Here is a 14211-nt window from a genome sequence, read left to right as displayed (position 1 = left end):
AAAAAAAAAAAAAAGAAAGAAAAAAAAAAAAGAAAAAAAGAACGCCCCTTCCCAGCCCAAAAAAAGCTGGTTCTTTAAAAGCTTAAATGAATGTGATGACTCTTTAGACTGATCAAGAAAGAAATGAGGAAGAACACACATCACCAGTGTCAGAGTGAAAAGGACATTCCCCCAGACCCCACACACGGGGAAGGGGCGTCGCTCCAGACCCCACACACGGGGAAGGGGCGTCGCTCCAGACCCCACACACGGGGAAGGGGCGTCGCTCCAGACCCCACACACACACGAGGAAGGGGCGTCACTCCAGACCCCACACACACGCGAGGAAGGGGCGTCGCTCCAGACCCCACACACGGGGAAGGGGCGTCGCTCCAGACCCCACACACGGGGAAGGGGCGTCGCTCCAGACCCCACACACACACGAGGAAGGGGCGTCACTCCAGACCCCACACACACACGAGGAAGGGGCGTCGCTCCAGACCCACACACGTGGAAGGGCGACTCACTGTCATGAAGCCACAGAGGAAAGTTCCCATCCCTCTTGCATGAATGAGGAATCGTTTCCCGAGTTTCTCCTTATTCCGTGTTACCACATCTCAGCTCTCAGGCACTCTGGGGCACCTTTTGCTTTGGTTTTTGTTTTTGTTTTTTTTTTTGAGATGGAGTCTCACTCTGTTGCCCAGGCTGGAGTGCCGTGGCACGATCTCAGCTCACTGCAACCTGTGCCTCCCGGGCTCAAGCAATTCTTGTGCCTCAACCTGCCCCGAATAGCTGGGACTACAGGCATGTGCCAACATGCCAGGCTAATTTGTGTATTTCTAGTAGAGTCAGGTTGGTTGGCTGGGCTGGTCTCGAACTTCTGACCTCAGATAATCCACCTGCCTCAGCCTCCCAGAGTGCTGGGATTACAGGCGTGAACCACCACCCCCCGCCCTGCAGGCATCTTCTTGTCTCGTTATCACAGCATCTCGGTGAGGGAGGCACTGCCACAATCCCTAATCTGTTGTTACAGATGGGGAAACTGAGGCTCTGGGAGACAGTAACATGCATTGAGTCCCTCAGTAACTCATCAGGGGATCCAGGACTTGAACCCAGGGTTCTCGGACTCAGATTTAATATCAAAACTTCGGGCTAAGTGCTTCTGGGTTCTCATCCCAGAGCAACTTTCTGGAAACACTTAGAATTATCGTGTGGATCCCTGCAGCCCTCAGTATAAGACCCAAATGCTCACCGTGGCACACAGGCCCTCCGTGGCTTTGTCCCCACCTCCCCCGTCCTCTCATCCTGTTCCTGTCCCCTTTGCTGCTCTACTCTGGCCATCCCGGCCTACTGGCTCTCCCTCGAGCCCCTAAGACGGTCCCCACCTTGGCCTCTGCCTGAGCTCTCTCTACCTGAGATGCCTCTGCCAGCAAACCAACCCTCGCTGGCTCCTTCCTCGGTCACGAGGGCCCCCAGCCCACAGGCCCTGTCACTGCCCAACCCTGGACACACCATTTGCTTGTTTCCAGAGGCAGCACAAACTCCGGAGACACAGCAGGAAGGGGTGCTGAGGAGGGAGAGAGGAGGAAGACCCCGAATCCCTCAGCCAGTCAACGCTGCTCAACCAGAAGTGCAGGGTCAGGGCTCCCAGGGCTAGAGAGACAGAGGAGATGAGGGCCTAGAAGTTCTTCCCCCAAATCCATCCCTCCTCACATCTGTGTCACCAGGTCCAGGCCACACCAGACAGCCACGAAGGGCAGACAGCCGGAGACCTTGGTTCCAGCCGGGACTCAGCCCCAATTGACTCAGTTTCCCCTCTGTGACATGGGCTGTCAGACCCCTACAACCAGGTTCCAGCCAGGACTGGCCCCACCTGCCTCCGTCTCCCCATTTTACGTGGGATGGAACCAAAAGCTAACACAGGGAGGACAGGACAGGAATCCGGCCAAGCCAACAGCACGTTGCTGTGAGGACGCTGAGGGCCGGCAGCCTCACTGGACCGAGCTGGGACCCCTCCAGCCTCCAGTCCCCTTCTGATCTGATCGCACCAGATTCTATCACCTCTGTCTTCTACTCCGAGCTTGTCTCAACTGCCAAGCAAAGAGCTTGCAAATGAGATGCAAATGAATTCAACGCACATGCAGAGGAGCCCTGATTTTAATCCTGTCTGTTCGACAGAAGAGACTAAATCCCAACAGTGAAAATAAGGGAGGCTGGACTGGATGAGAGGCCGGGCGCCAGTCCCACGTCCACCTGCCCAGCTGCTGGCTGCAGGGGAGGGACGTCACTGCCCGGCCTCGGTGTCCTGAGAGGTGACGCTGTAGGTGCTCCCGACACCCTTGTTCTCGCTGTAATTAGGAATTCAGCCAGTGTTTATTTGGGGCCAGGCCCTGCTCAGGTGCTGGGAAAACAGGAGGGGACAGAACACACAAGTTCCTCGTCCTCCCTTTCCCTTGAGACAGGCAGGCAGGTAAGTGAAACTTACGTGAGTGCAGAGGTCACGTCACTATGGAGAAAATGTGGGAGAAGGGGCGTGTTAGAGGCCGAAAGAATGAGGGCCGTGATCAACTCAGTACAGCACTGGGGGCTATAGGAGTAAACAGCAAACTGTTCTCACAAAGGCAGAATGTTGGCAAACTGACAAACTGCGTCTGCTGCACAGAAGGGCTGCCAAGGGCGTCACCACCCAGGCACAAGATTTCTTATGATTAGACATAACTGAAGCCTGCCAGTAACAACATGAACCTGTGATCAATTAAACAGCTGATCAATCCTTACCTCCTCCTCCCTGCTCTTGTTACCCAATAAATACAAAGGGCTGTAGAAGCTCAAGAAGCAGCCTTTGCTCACCGAGATCAGGGAACCCTTTTCTCTTCTTCTTCCTTTTTTTTTTTTTTTTTTTTTTTTTGATGCAGTTTCACTCCTGTCACCCAGGCTGGAGTGCAGTGGTGCGATCTCAGCTCACCACAACCTCTGCCTCCTGGGTTCAAGGGATCCTCCTGCCTCAGCCTCCCGAGTAGCTGGGATTAGAGGCATGCGCCACCACGCCTGGCGAATTTTCTATTTTTAGTAGAGACGGGGTTTCTCCATGTTTCTCAGACTGGTCTCGATCTCCCGACCTCGTGATCCTCCTGCCTCGGCCTCCCAAAATGGTGGGATCACAGGCGTGAGCCATAGCACCCGGCCCCTTCTCTCTTTTCTTCTTTCCCATTTTGCCCTTCCTTTAAAAGTTTCTTTTGTCTTAAGTTTTCATTTCTATTTAAAAGTTTCTTTTGTTTCTTGTTCTCATTTTCAACTTCCTCCCTTCCTTCAGTCTTATGACTGTCTCAAGCAGTAACAGTAGTAACTGCAGTAACAATGGTCTGGGGCAGTAACAGGAGTAACTGCTGGGACTTGGGCCACGTGAAAGCTGTGGGCAGGGACGCGTCCCAATCAGAGCTCACAGGCGCCCTCTGGTGACATATGGGAGAGCAAAACGTGGGCGGTGCCGGGAGAGGGCGTCACATGCTGGGAAGGATGATGGGGATGGTTGACAGAAAGGATAACTGGAAGGAAGGATGATAGGGAAGGATGGTGGGAAAGATGGTGGGAAGGATGATGGGAAGGATGGAGAAGGGTAATGGGGAAGGATGACGGGAAGGATGACGGGAAGGATNTTTTTTTTTTTTTTTTTTTTTTTTTGATGCAGTTTCACTCCTGTCACCCAGGCTGGAGTGCAGTGGTGCGATCTCAGCTCACCACAACCTCTGCCTCCTGGGTTCAAGGGATCCTCCTGCCTCAGCCTCCCGAGTAGCTGGGATTAGAGGCATGCGCCACCACGCCTGGCGAATTTTCTATTTTAGTAGAGACGGGGTTTCTCCATGTTTCTCAGACTGGTCTCGATCTCCCGACCTCGTGATCCTCCTGCCTCGGCCTCCCAAAATGGTGGGATCACAGGCGTGAGCCATAGCACCCGGCCCCTTCTCTCTTTTCTTCTTTCCCATTTTGCCCTTCCTTTAAAAGTTTCTTTTGTCTTAAGTTTTCATTTCTATTTAAAAGTTTCTTTTGTTTCTTGTTCTCATTTTCAACTTCCTCCCTTCCTTCAGTCTTATGACTGTCTCAAGCAGTAACAGTAGTAACTGCAGTAACAATGGTCTGGGGCAGTAACAGGAGTAACTGCTGGGACTTGGGCCACGTGAAAGCTGTGGGCAGGGACGCGTCCCAATCAGAGCTCACAGGCGCCCTCTGGTGACATATGGGAGAGCAAAACGTGGGCGGTGCCGGGAGAGGGCGTCACATGCTGGGAAGGATGATGGGGATGGTTGACAGAAAGGATAACTGGAAGGAAGGATGATAGGGAAGGATGGTGGGAAAGATGGTGGGAAGGATGATGGGAAGGATGGAGAAGGGTAATGGGGAAGGATGACGGGAAGGATGACGGGAAGGATGACGGGAAGGATGATGGGAGGATGACGGGAGGATGACGGGAAGGATGGTGGGAAGGATGACGGGAAGGATGACGGGGAGGATGACGGGAAGGATGACGGGAAGGATGATGGAGAATGATGGTGGGAAGGATGATGGGAGGATGATGGGAGGATGATGGGAGGATGACGGGAAGGATGATGGAGAAGGATGATGGGAAGGATGATGGGAAGGATGATGGAGAAGGATGATGGGAAGGATGATGGAGAAGGATGATGTGAAGGATGATGGGAAGGATGATGGGAAGGATGATGGGAAGGATGATGGAGAAGGATGATGGGGAGGATGACGGGGAGGATGACGGGAAGGATGATGGGAAGGATGACGGGGAGGATGACGGGAAGGATGACGGGAAGGATGATGGAGAATGATGGTGGGAAGGATGATGGGAGGATGATGGGAGGATGATGGGAGGATGACGGGAAGGATGATGGAGAAGGATGGTGAGAAGGATGGTGGGAAGGATGATGGAGAAGGATGGTGGGAAGGATGATGGAGAAGGATGGTGGGAAGGATGGTGGGAAGGATGACGGGGAGGATGACGGGGAGGATGACGGGAAGGATGATGGGAAGGATGACGGGGAGGATGACGGGAAGGATGACGGGAAGGATGATGGGGAGTGATGGTGGGAAGGATGATGGGAGGATGATGGGAGGATGATGGGAGGATGACGGGAAGGATGATGGAGAAGGATGGTGAGAAGGATGGTGGGAAGGATGATGGAGAAGGATGATGGGAAGGATGATGGAGAAGGATGGTGAGAAGGATGGTGGGAAGGATGATGGAGAAGGATGGTGGGAAGGATGATGGAGAAGGATGGTGGGAAGGATGGTGGGAAGGATGACGGGGAGGATGACGGGGAGGATGACGGGAAGGATGATGGGAAGGATGACGGGGAGGATGACGGGAAGGATGACGGGAAGGATGATGGAGAATGATGGTGGGAAGGATGATGGGAGGATGATGGGAGGATGATGGGAGGATGACGGGAAGGATGATGGAGAAGGATGGTGAGAAGGATGGTGGGAAGGATGATGGAGAAGGATGATGGGAAGGATGATGGAGAAGGATGGTGAGAAGGATGGTGGGAAGGATGATGGAGAAGGATGGTGGGAAGGATGACGGGGAAGGATGACGGGAAGGATGACGGGAAGGATGATGGGAGGATGATGGGGAAGGATGACGAGAAGGATGACGGGAAGGATGATGGAGAAGGATGGTGGAAAGGATGGTGGGAAGGATGATGGAGAAGGATGATGGGAAGGATGATGGAGAAGGATGATGGAGAAGGATGACAGGAAGGATGACGGGAAGGATGATGGGAAGGATGGTGGGAAGGATGACAGAGAATGATGACAGGAAAGATGATGGAGCAGGATGATGGAGAAGGATGATGGAGAAGGATGATGGGAATGATGATGGAGAAGGATGACGGAGAAGGATGACGGGAAGGATGATGGAGGAGGATGGTGGGAAGGATGACGGGAAGGATGACAGGAAGGATGACGGGACAGATGGTAGGAAGGATGATGGAGAAGGATGATGGGAAGGATTACGGGAAGGATGGTGGGAAGCATGATGGGAAAGATGACAGGAAGCATGATGGAGAAGGATGGTGGGAAGGATGATGGGAAGGATGGTGGGAAAGATGGTGGGAAGGATGATGGAGAAGGATGGTGGGAAGGATGACGGAAAGAATGGTGGGAAGGATGATGAAGGATGATGGAGAAGGATGGTGGGAAGGGTGATGGGAAAGATGACAGGAAGGATGATGGAGAAGGATGGTGGGAAGGATGGTGGGAAGGATGATGGGAAGGATGATGGAGAAGGATGGTGGGAAGGATGACAGAGAATGATGACAGGAAGGATGATGGAGAAGGATGATGGGAAGGATGACGGGAAGGAAGACGGGAAGGATGACAGGAAGTATGATGGAGAAGGATGATGGGAAGGATGATGGAGAAGGATGATGGGAAGGATGATGGGAAGGATGATGGAGAAGGATGGTGGGAAGGATGACAGAGAATGATGACAGGAAGGATGATGGAGAAGGATGATGGGAAGGATGACGGGAAGGAAGACGGGAAGGATGACAGGAAGTATGATGGAGAAGGATGATGGAGAAGGATGATGGGAAGAATGATGGAGAAGGATGATGACAGATGATGGGAAGGATGAAAGAATGGATGATGGAGAAGGATGATCAGAGGATGATGGGAAGGATGATGGCAACCAAGATAAACTCATCTTCTTCAAGTTCATGGTCCTGCCAGAAAGTTGATCATCCACAGCAGCACTGCCCACCAGAAACAGAATGAGAACTTCCTACTTTTTTTTTTTTTTTTTTTTGAGACTGTGTTGCTGTCACCCAGGCTGGAGTGCAGTGGTGCAATCATAGCTCACTGTAGCCTCCAACTTCTGGGCTGAAGTGATCTTGCCACCTGAGCCTTCGGAGTAGCTAGAACTGTACGCATGTGCCGCCACGCCTGGCTAATTTCTTCTTTATTGTGTGTGGAGATGGGCTCTTGCTATGTTGCCCAGGCTGGTCTTTAACGCCTGGCCTCAAGCCTCCCAAAGCACTGAGTTTACAGGCATGAACCACCACGCTTGGCCATTTTTAAATTTTCTAGTAGTTCTATCAAAAAAAGAGAAACACGTGAAATTACTTTTATTTTATTTATTTTATTTCATTTTTGATACGAAGTTTTGCTCTTGTTGCCCAGGCTGGAGTGCAATGGCATGATCTCGGCTAAGCACAACTTCTGCCTCCCAGGTTCAGGCGATTCTCCTGCCTCAGCCTCCCGAGTAGCTGGGACCACAGACGCGTGCCACCACGCCTGGCTAATTTTGTATTTTTAGTAGAGACAGGGTTTCTCCATGTTGCTCAGGCTGGTCTTGAACTCCCAACCTCAGGTGATCCACCCGCCTCGGCCTCCCAAAGTGCTGGGATTACAGTTGTGAGCCACTGCGCCTGGCAATTAATTTTAATAATATATCTTATTCACCCCATATCTAAAATAATATCATTTCTGCACACAAATATTACAGGTGAGATAGTTCACCTTCTTTTTTTCATGCTGTCTCCCCAGCCTGGCATGTTTTGCGCTTGCTGCCCGCAGCGTGGAGCGTCCATGGTTCCAGGGCTCCAGCATCACCTGTGGCCCTGTGGATGCCGTGTCGGGCTGCCCAGGTCTAGGGAGTGGAGCCTAGAACGGATCCCGTGGGCCAGCAGTGCTCAGCAGGATGCTGCTGCCCTGGGGGACACTTGCTATGTCGGGAGACATTCTTGGGCTGCCAGACCAGGGGTGCGATGGCATTAGTGGCTGAGACTACAATGCTGTTCTTCCCAAGAGAAGACCCCCAAATGCCATGGCGCTCAAGATGGAGCAATGCTGCCTTAGGGATGGCCGGATTAATCGCCCGCTGTGTACAGGGTGAGATTGGCAGGGCATCCTTGGCATACAGCAGATGACACTCCTGCAGAACGGCTCTGCTGCTGGCGTCGTGCCCACAGGCGCCAGCCCACGAGCTGTTCCATGACTGTCACCATTGACAGAGGCGGAGGTTGCAAAGCCAGCAGGCGGTGGAGCCAGGACTCAAGTCCAGAATGTTCTTGGCCCGTGCACAGTCCTGCCTACTCACGCCTGCCAATCTCAGTGTCACCCACCCTGGCCGCCTTCATACGACTGCCCCAGCCCCGCCCCTTGACGGGCACCGAGGCTGTTCCCACTTTTGCTCCTTTACGATTTCCTGCAGTGAATTTCCCAGACAGACCTCCTCCGCCCATGAACCAGGGTTTCTGGATTAGATGCTGTGCGGTCCCTGAGGAGTCACCGCACCGCTGTGCATCCGTCTCCTCCTCTGAAAAACAGGCATATGTCAGCCTGACTCCACAGGGTCGCTCTGAAGGCAAGGGCATCTGGCCCCTTATCATTCAAACATCCTCTTCCAGCCTTCCCCCACTCCAGCCAATGGTACCTCCTCCAGACCCGTGCTGACTTGGACCCAAACTCCTGGGTCAGCTTCCTGGATCCAAAGCCCACCCAGCATCTAGCCGCTGCTCTCCACCCCACAGCCACGGTCCAGTCCAGGACCCCATCCTCCCTCCACACCCACACCCACCTCCTTGGGGATCTGTGTGAGCCAGAGCCAGCTCTTTGGGGAGCCCTACACAGACGCCCATCCCGGCTCCCACTGTGTCTAGCACAGGCTCCTCCCCAACAGACCTCCACCTGCCTGAGTCCCCTCACCACTCCCCCGGGCACGCAGGCTCACCCTCGTTCCAGTGACACGGAGTATGAGATCACGGTGGGTTGAAATCAACAGACCAGGGGTTCCCAACCCAGGTGACTGGCCCCCGGGGACACTGGGCAGTGTCCAAGGACATCTGTGGTTGTCATGACTGGGGGAGCTCCTGGCATGGAATGAGTTGGGGCAGGGATGCTGCTAGGCACCCTGCAGTGGCCAGGACCGCCCCACCCGGGATGTCCACAGGGCCTGCAGAAGACCCTACAGTAGACAGCCATCAGCTCTTCCTCTCACGGCTCCTGGAAGCTCTGGGATCACCCACCCACAATGGGCCGGTTCTGGGATCAACACTGTCTCTAGCCCCCAGGAAGCCCTCGGAACCCCTGCAGCCATCTTCCTTCCCTCCGCCCGTCAACCGCACTCCTGCCTCTAAAGCCAGACCCCGCTTTGCCTCTTTTGTGCAGCACAGGAAGGGGACAGTGCACTCATGAGGCCCCCCACCCTGCCTGTGAGATTGGTCCTGGTGTTGGTGACAGCTGTCCATCACTCACTTCTGTTGCTGGGCAACGTTCCATCCTATAAAGATGCCACGATTCACTCCGAGCGTCTAGGCTGCTTCCAGCTCGGACACCCGCAGCTAATGCTGTGAACACACATCTCTCGTTTCATTTATTTTTTCTTTTCTTTTTTTTTGAGACAGTTTCCCTCTTGTTGCCCAGGCTGGAGTGCAGTGGCGTGATCTCGGCTCACCACCATCTCTGCCTCCCAGGCTCAAGCGATTCTCCTGCATCAGGCTCCTGATTAGCTGGGATTACAGGCAGGCACCATCATGCCCAACTAATTTTTGTATTTTTAGTAGAGACGGGGTTTCTCCATGTTGGTCAGGCTGGTCTCGATCTCCCGACTTCAGGTGATCTGCCCGCCTTGGCCTCCCAAAGTGCTGGGATTACAGGCGAGCCACCGCACCTGGCCTGGTTTTATTTTTGACACAGGGTCTCATTCTGTGCTCAGGTTGGAGTGCAGTGACGTGATCACAGAAATGAAACCTCAGGGCAGACTTGGGACTTCACATACGGTGGCCAGGAAGGCCCCCTGAAGAGGCGAAACGTTAGCAAAGGCCTGAAGAACGTGAGGACCTCTAAGGAATGCCCAGCTGTGCAGACATCTACAGCACATCTGGGGAGGGCACTGCTGCGCAAAGGCCGTGGGGCAGGACTGCACCTGGCAAGGCGGAGGAACAGCAAGGAGGCCAGGGTGGCTGCCGCAGGGTGAGAAGGGGAGAGCAGGAGGAAGGAGGGAGGGGCTGACCCAGCATGTCGTGCAGGGCCCTGAGGACTCGAGAGGACACAGGGTTTTACCCTGAGCAAGGTGGGAGCCACGGAGGTGGCCTCTGCTGGAGCAGACGAGGGCACGGCCTGACTTGGGTTTGAAGGAATCAACTGAGAGTAGGAAGGTGGGGGTAGGGAAGCCCGAGGGAGGCAACCCACACTGGCCCAGGTGGGCACCACGGGGCCTGGGCTGGGGGCTGCCATGGGATGGTCAGAGGCGGGTGGGTTCTGGGCCTGTCTTGGAGGCAGAACTCACAAGATTTTCTCAGACACTGTGGGGTGAAGGGGAGTGAGAGGCACGGAGGGTCCTGGAAGGGCAGATGCGACCTCAACCTAGAGAAGGACCCGCTGACCTGCTTAGTTGTTTACAGGGGATCTCTGCTGTGCTCTACCATGTAACACACGTCCACACACGTGCACGTTTAGGTCACGTGGGTGCACACGCAGATGAGGCACACACACACCCGCACAGCACACTGGCAGGTGAGCACAGGAACACCAAGAGGCAGGAGCCGGGCGTGCCCGCGCCCCGTGGCGCCCTAGACATCCCGACCACTGCCTGCACTGAACAGGTGCACAGTGAGCGCCCGCCGAGCCAGTGAGCGGAATGAAGCCCCACAACAGTCCAGATGACGGACGTCACTGCTGTGGCTGCTGCTGATCCAAGTCCCACCGTTCTCTTCTCCAGAGACGAGGTCTCACTCCGCCATCCAGGCTGGAGTGTGGTGGCGCGATCACAGCTCAGTGACGATGGAGGAGGATGCTCAGAGGATGATGGGAATGAGGCAGCCTCAACCTCCTGCCCCTACAGCACCGGGAGGGCAGGTGTGAGGCACGGTGCCAGCCCCAAGTTCCCGCCATCCTTTCCTAAAACCCATCCTGGGGCTGCAGGTGAGGCCGCAGCAGCTGGGAGGCAGCTCCCAGGCCGGGTTCCTCCGACGACCTGCCGTTTCTATGTCCCTGGCACACGGTGCAGCAGGAGAGGGGGAGGCCAGGTGTTTGCAGGTGCTGCCACCAGCCCGTCCAGGGTCAGCTCACGCTCCCGGCCTCCGTCATCTGCCACTCCCACTTTCCTGAGGCCGCTCACTGCTGTCCCTTGTCCAGCAGCCAGCCCCCTGACTCAGACTCACGCGCTCAGCCGCTGCCCGCCCCTTTGTTCCCAGGAGACTCTAACAAGGAAGGCTTGTTCTTCCCGAGAGGACACAGAGAACCTGCCAGCTCCCCTCCCTCCTCATCCAGAGAGGGCCCGCTGTCCCCGTGGGACAGTGAGGACAGGACCAGCTCTCAGGCTCTACCAGGCACCCAACCCATGCCTGGCAAGTCCCCATGTTACAGACGAGGACACCAAAGTTCAGAGGAAGGAAGGGCTTGTATTCTGAGGATTCGGGGGCCTGGAAAGGGGTTCTGGTGGGCTCTGCTGTAGCGTGCAAGGTCCTACACACCCAGGTCCCTCCGGACTCAAGTCTCTGCACTCATCGTACCTTCTGCCTAGTACACCCGGTCCAACTCCCTTCCCCTCCTGGAAGGCCTTGCTCAAATCTCTCCATCTCCAGGGTCTTCCTTGGACCACTGATTGATTTCTGTTTTTTGTTTTTCTGAGATGGAGTCTTGCTCTGTCACCCAGGCTGGAGTGCAGCAGCGCGATCTTGGCTCACTGCAACCTCTGCCTCGCGGGTTCAGGAGATTCTCCTGCCTCAGCCTCCCAAGTAGCTGGGATTACAGGCGCCCGTCACCACGCCCGGCTAATTTTTGTATTTGTACTAGAGATGGGGTTTCACCATGTTGCCCAGGCTGGTCTCGAAATCCTGACCTCAAGTGATCCGCCCGCCTCAGCCTCCCAAAGTGCTGGGATTACAGGCCTTAGCCGCCGTGCCCAGCCTATCAGGACCACAGATTTGATCCTACAGCCTGCCCACCGTCATGCTGCCTGCCCCCTGCCCTGCCTTTTCCTTCTTCCCGGCAGCACTTTCCACGTCTCAACTATTGCAGCAGCAGCTGGAGCTGATCATGCCAGTTCCTGAGCCCACTGTGAACTTCGCAGGGATCTGTGAGCTGGTTGGCTCACGTTGGCAGCCACCATGCGAGTTATTTACAACACGGGGGCGGCGTGCGCTGCAAGTGAGGGCCTTTTGCCTTGGAGAGCCAGTTGTTCAACGTTTACTCCGCACAGCACTGCCTCGGTATTATGCCCGGGGTCCCGGCTCATGGTCTCTCTTCCCCGCTGCTCACGAGAATGCAAGCTCCTTCGGCGGAGGTCAGCCCACCTTGCACTCTGCTGTCTTCATGGCACTTAAAACAACCCTTGGCAGGCACTCAATAAAGATTTGCTGGCCGGGTGCATGACGTGTGCCTGTGGTCCCAACACTTTGGGAGGCCGAGGAGGGAGAATCGCTTGAGCTCGGGAGGCAGAGGTTGCAGTGAGTGGAGATCGCGCCATCGCAGTCCAGCCTGGCCCACACAGTGAGACCCTGTGTCAAAATAACAACAAGCATGAGGCAGGGGGATCAGCTGAAGTCACGAGTTCGAGACCAGGCTGGCCAACATGGTGAAACTCTATCTCTACTGAAAATACAAACAACAGGCCGCGCTTGGTGGCTCACGCCTGCAATCCCAGCTACTCGGGAGGCTGAGGCAGGAGAAGCGCTTGAACCCGGGAGGCGGAGGTTGCGGCGAGCGGAGGTCGCGCCCCTGCACTGCAGCCTGGCGACAGGGCTGAGACTCCGTCTCAAATAAATCAATAACGAGAATAAGTAAATCTATGTGGAACCAACGAGCGCGCTCGTCCCTCGCGCTGCTGGGACTGACGTCCGGGCGCCCCCAACACGACCACGGCCTCCCGGTGGCCCTGACCCGGCGGAGCCGGCCCGAAGCCCCGCAGCCCCTAATGCAGAATCCGCGTCCCCGAACCCGGATCCCCCGGCCTGGCCGTGCGGCCCCGACCCCCGCAGCGAGACCAGCGCTTCCCAGTCTCCGCCCGGGAGCGCAACACGCCCAGTTCCCTCGGCGAACCGCCAGGCCTCCCGGGACCAGCGCGCCGGGGGACTCGCGGCGGGGACGCCCCCTCGGCCGCCCCAAGCCGGGCCCCAGGCAAGGGCAGCCGGGGCGCCCCGCAGTAGGAACGCGAGGACACCGACCACGGGGCGCTACAGCCGCCAAGGCCTCCCCGCCGCCCACCCCGAGCCCGCCTCAACCCGCCGCGAGCTCGGAGGACCGCGGGCTAGAGCGGCCCCGCCGGCGCGCAAAGCCTTGTGGGCCACACGCCCCGAGGCCCTGCGCCCCGCGGCATGGCGGGAGTTGTGGTCCAGCTGCGGGGACGACGCGGGGGCTGCCGGGAGCTGTGGGCGGGGCGGGTGCGCGCGTAGCGGCAGGGCCAGAGAGCTGCACCCGCGAAAAGGAGGAGGAGCTGCAGGTCTGTTGCGCCCCGCGGGTCGAGAAGGTTGTCAGCAAGACGCCGGCGCTTTGAGTGCTGAGCGCGGCCCCGACCGGAACCCCCGACGCGCCATCGCAGCCCGCGGCCCCGACCTCTGACCCGCCCTCGCAGCCCGCGGCCCCGACCTCTGACCCGCCCTCGCAGCCCGACCCTCGACCCCCGACCCGCCGTCGCAGCCCGCGGTCCCGACCTCTGACCCGCCGTCGCAGCCCGACCCTCGACCTCCGACCCGTCCTCTTAGCCCGTGGCCCATCGGCCCGGCAGTGGACGCAGAGCCCCGGCCCCGCTCTCCCTGCCCGGACCCCCCGGCCCCGCTCCCCGCCCTCCCTGCGGAGCCGAGGACCTTGGCCCAGCCCCGCATCCTCCCGACAGGGCTGGAGCCAGCCCGGCTGTCCTGCGCCCGAAACAGGCTCCCGGGGGCTGTCGGGGCTGGGGCTGACCGTGCCCGGCCCCTGCGCTCCCCTCTTACAGCCAGGCCCGCCCTCCCGTCCCCTCCGCCCGCGGTTTCCCACACCCGGGTCCCGCCACGCCTGGCACCGGCCCAGGCCCTCCTCGGGGTGGAGCCGGCAGCGTCCCTGGCCTCCCCCCAGCCTCAGGCCAGGATCTCCCCCTTCCCGGTCGTGACAACCACATGTGGCCCCGGATGCCAGGCGAGGGTTAGTGCCTCCTGGGGGCGGGGTTGCGGCCGGGAAGAACCACCGTCCTAACCCTAAGGAACCCCAGGGATGGATGGAGAGCGCGCCCGGCATGTGGGCTACTCC

The sequence above is a fragment of the Rhinopithecus bieti genome, unplaced genomic scaffold, assembly GCF_001698545.2.
Source record: "Rhinopithecus bieti isolate Rb0 unplaced genomic scaffold, ASM169854v2 scaffold_10175, whole genome shotgun sequence".
Classification (NCBI taxonomy): Eukaryota; Metazoa; Chordata; class Mammalia; order Primates; family Cercopithecidae; genus Rhinopithecus; species Rhinopithecus bieti.
This window is presented reverse-complemented; position numbering follows the sequence as displayed.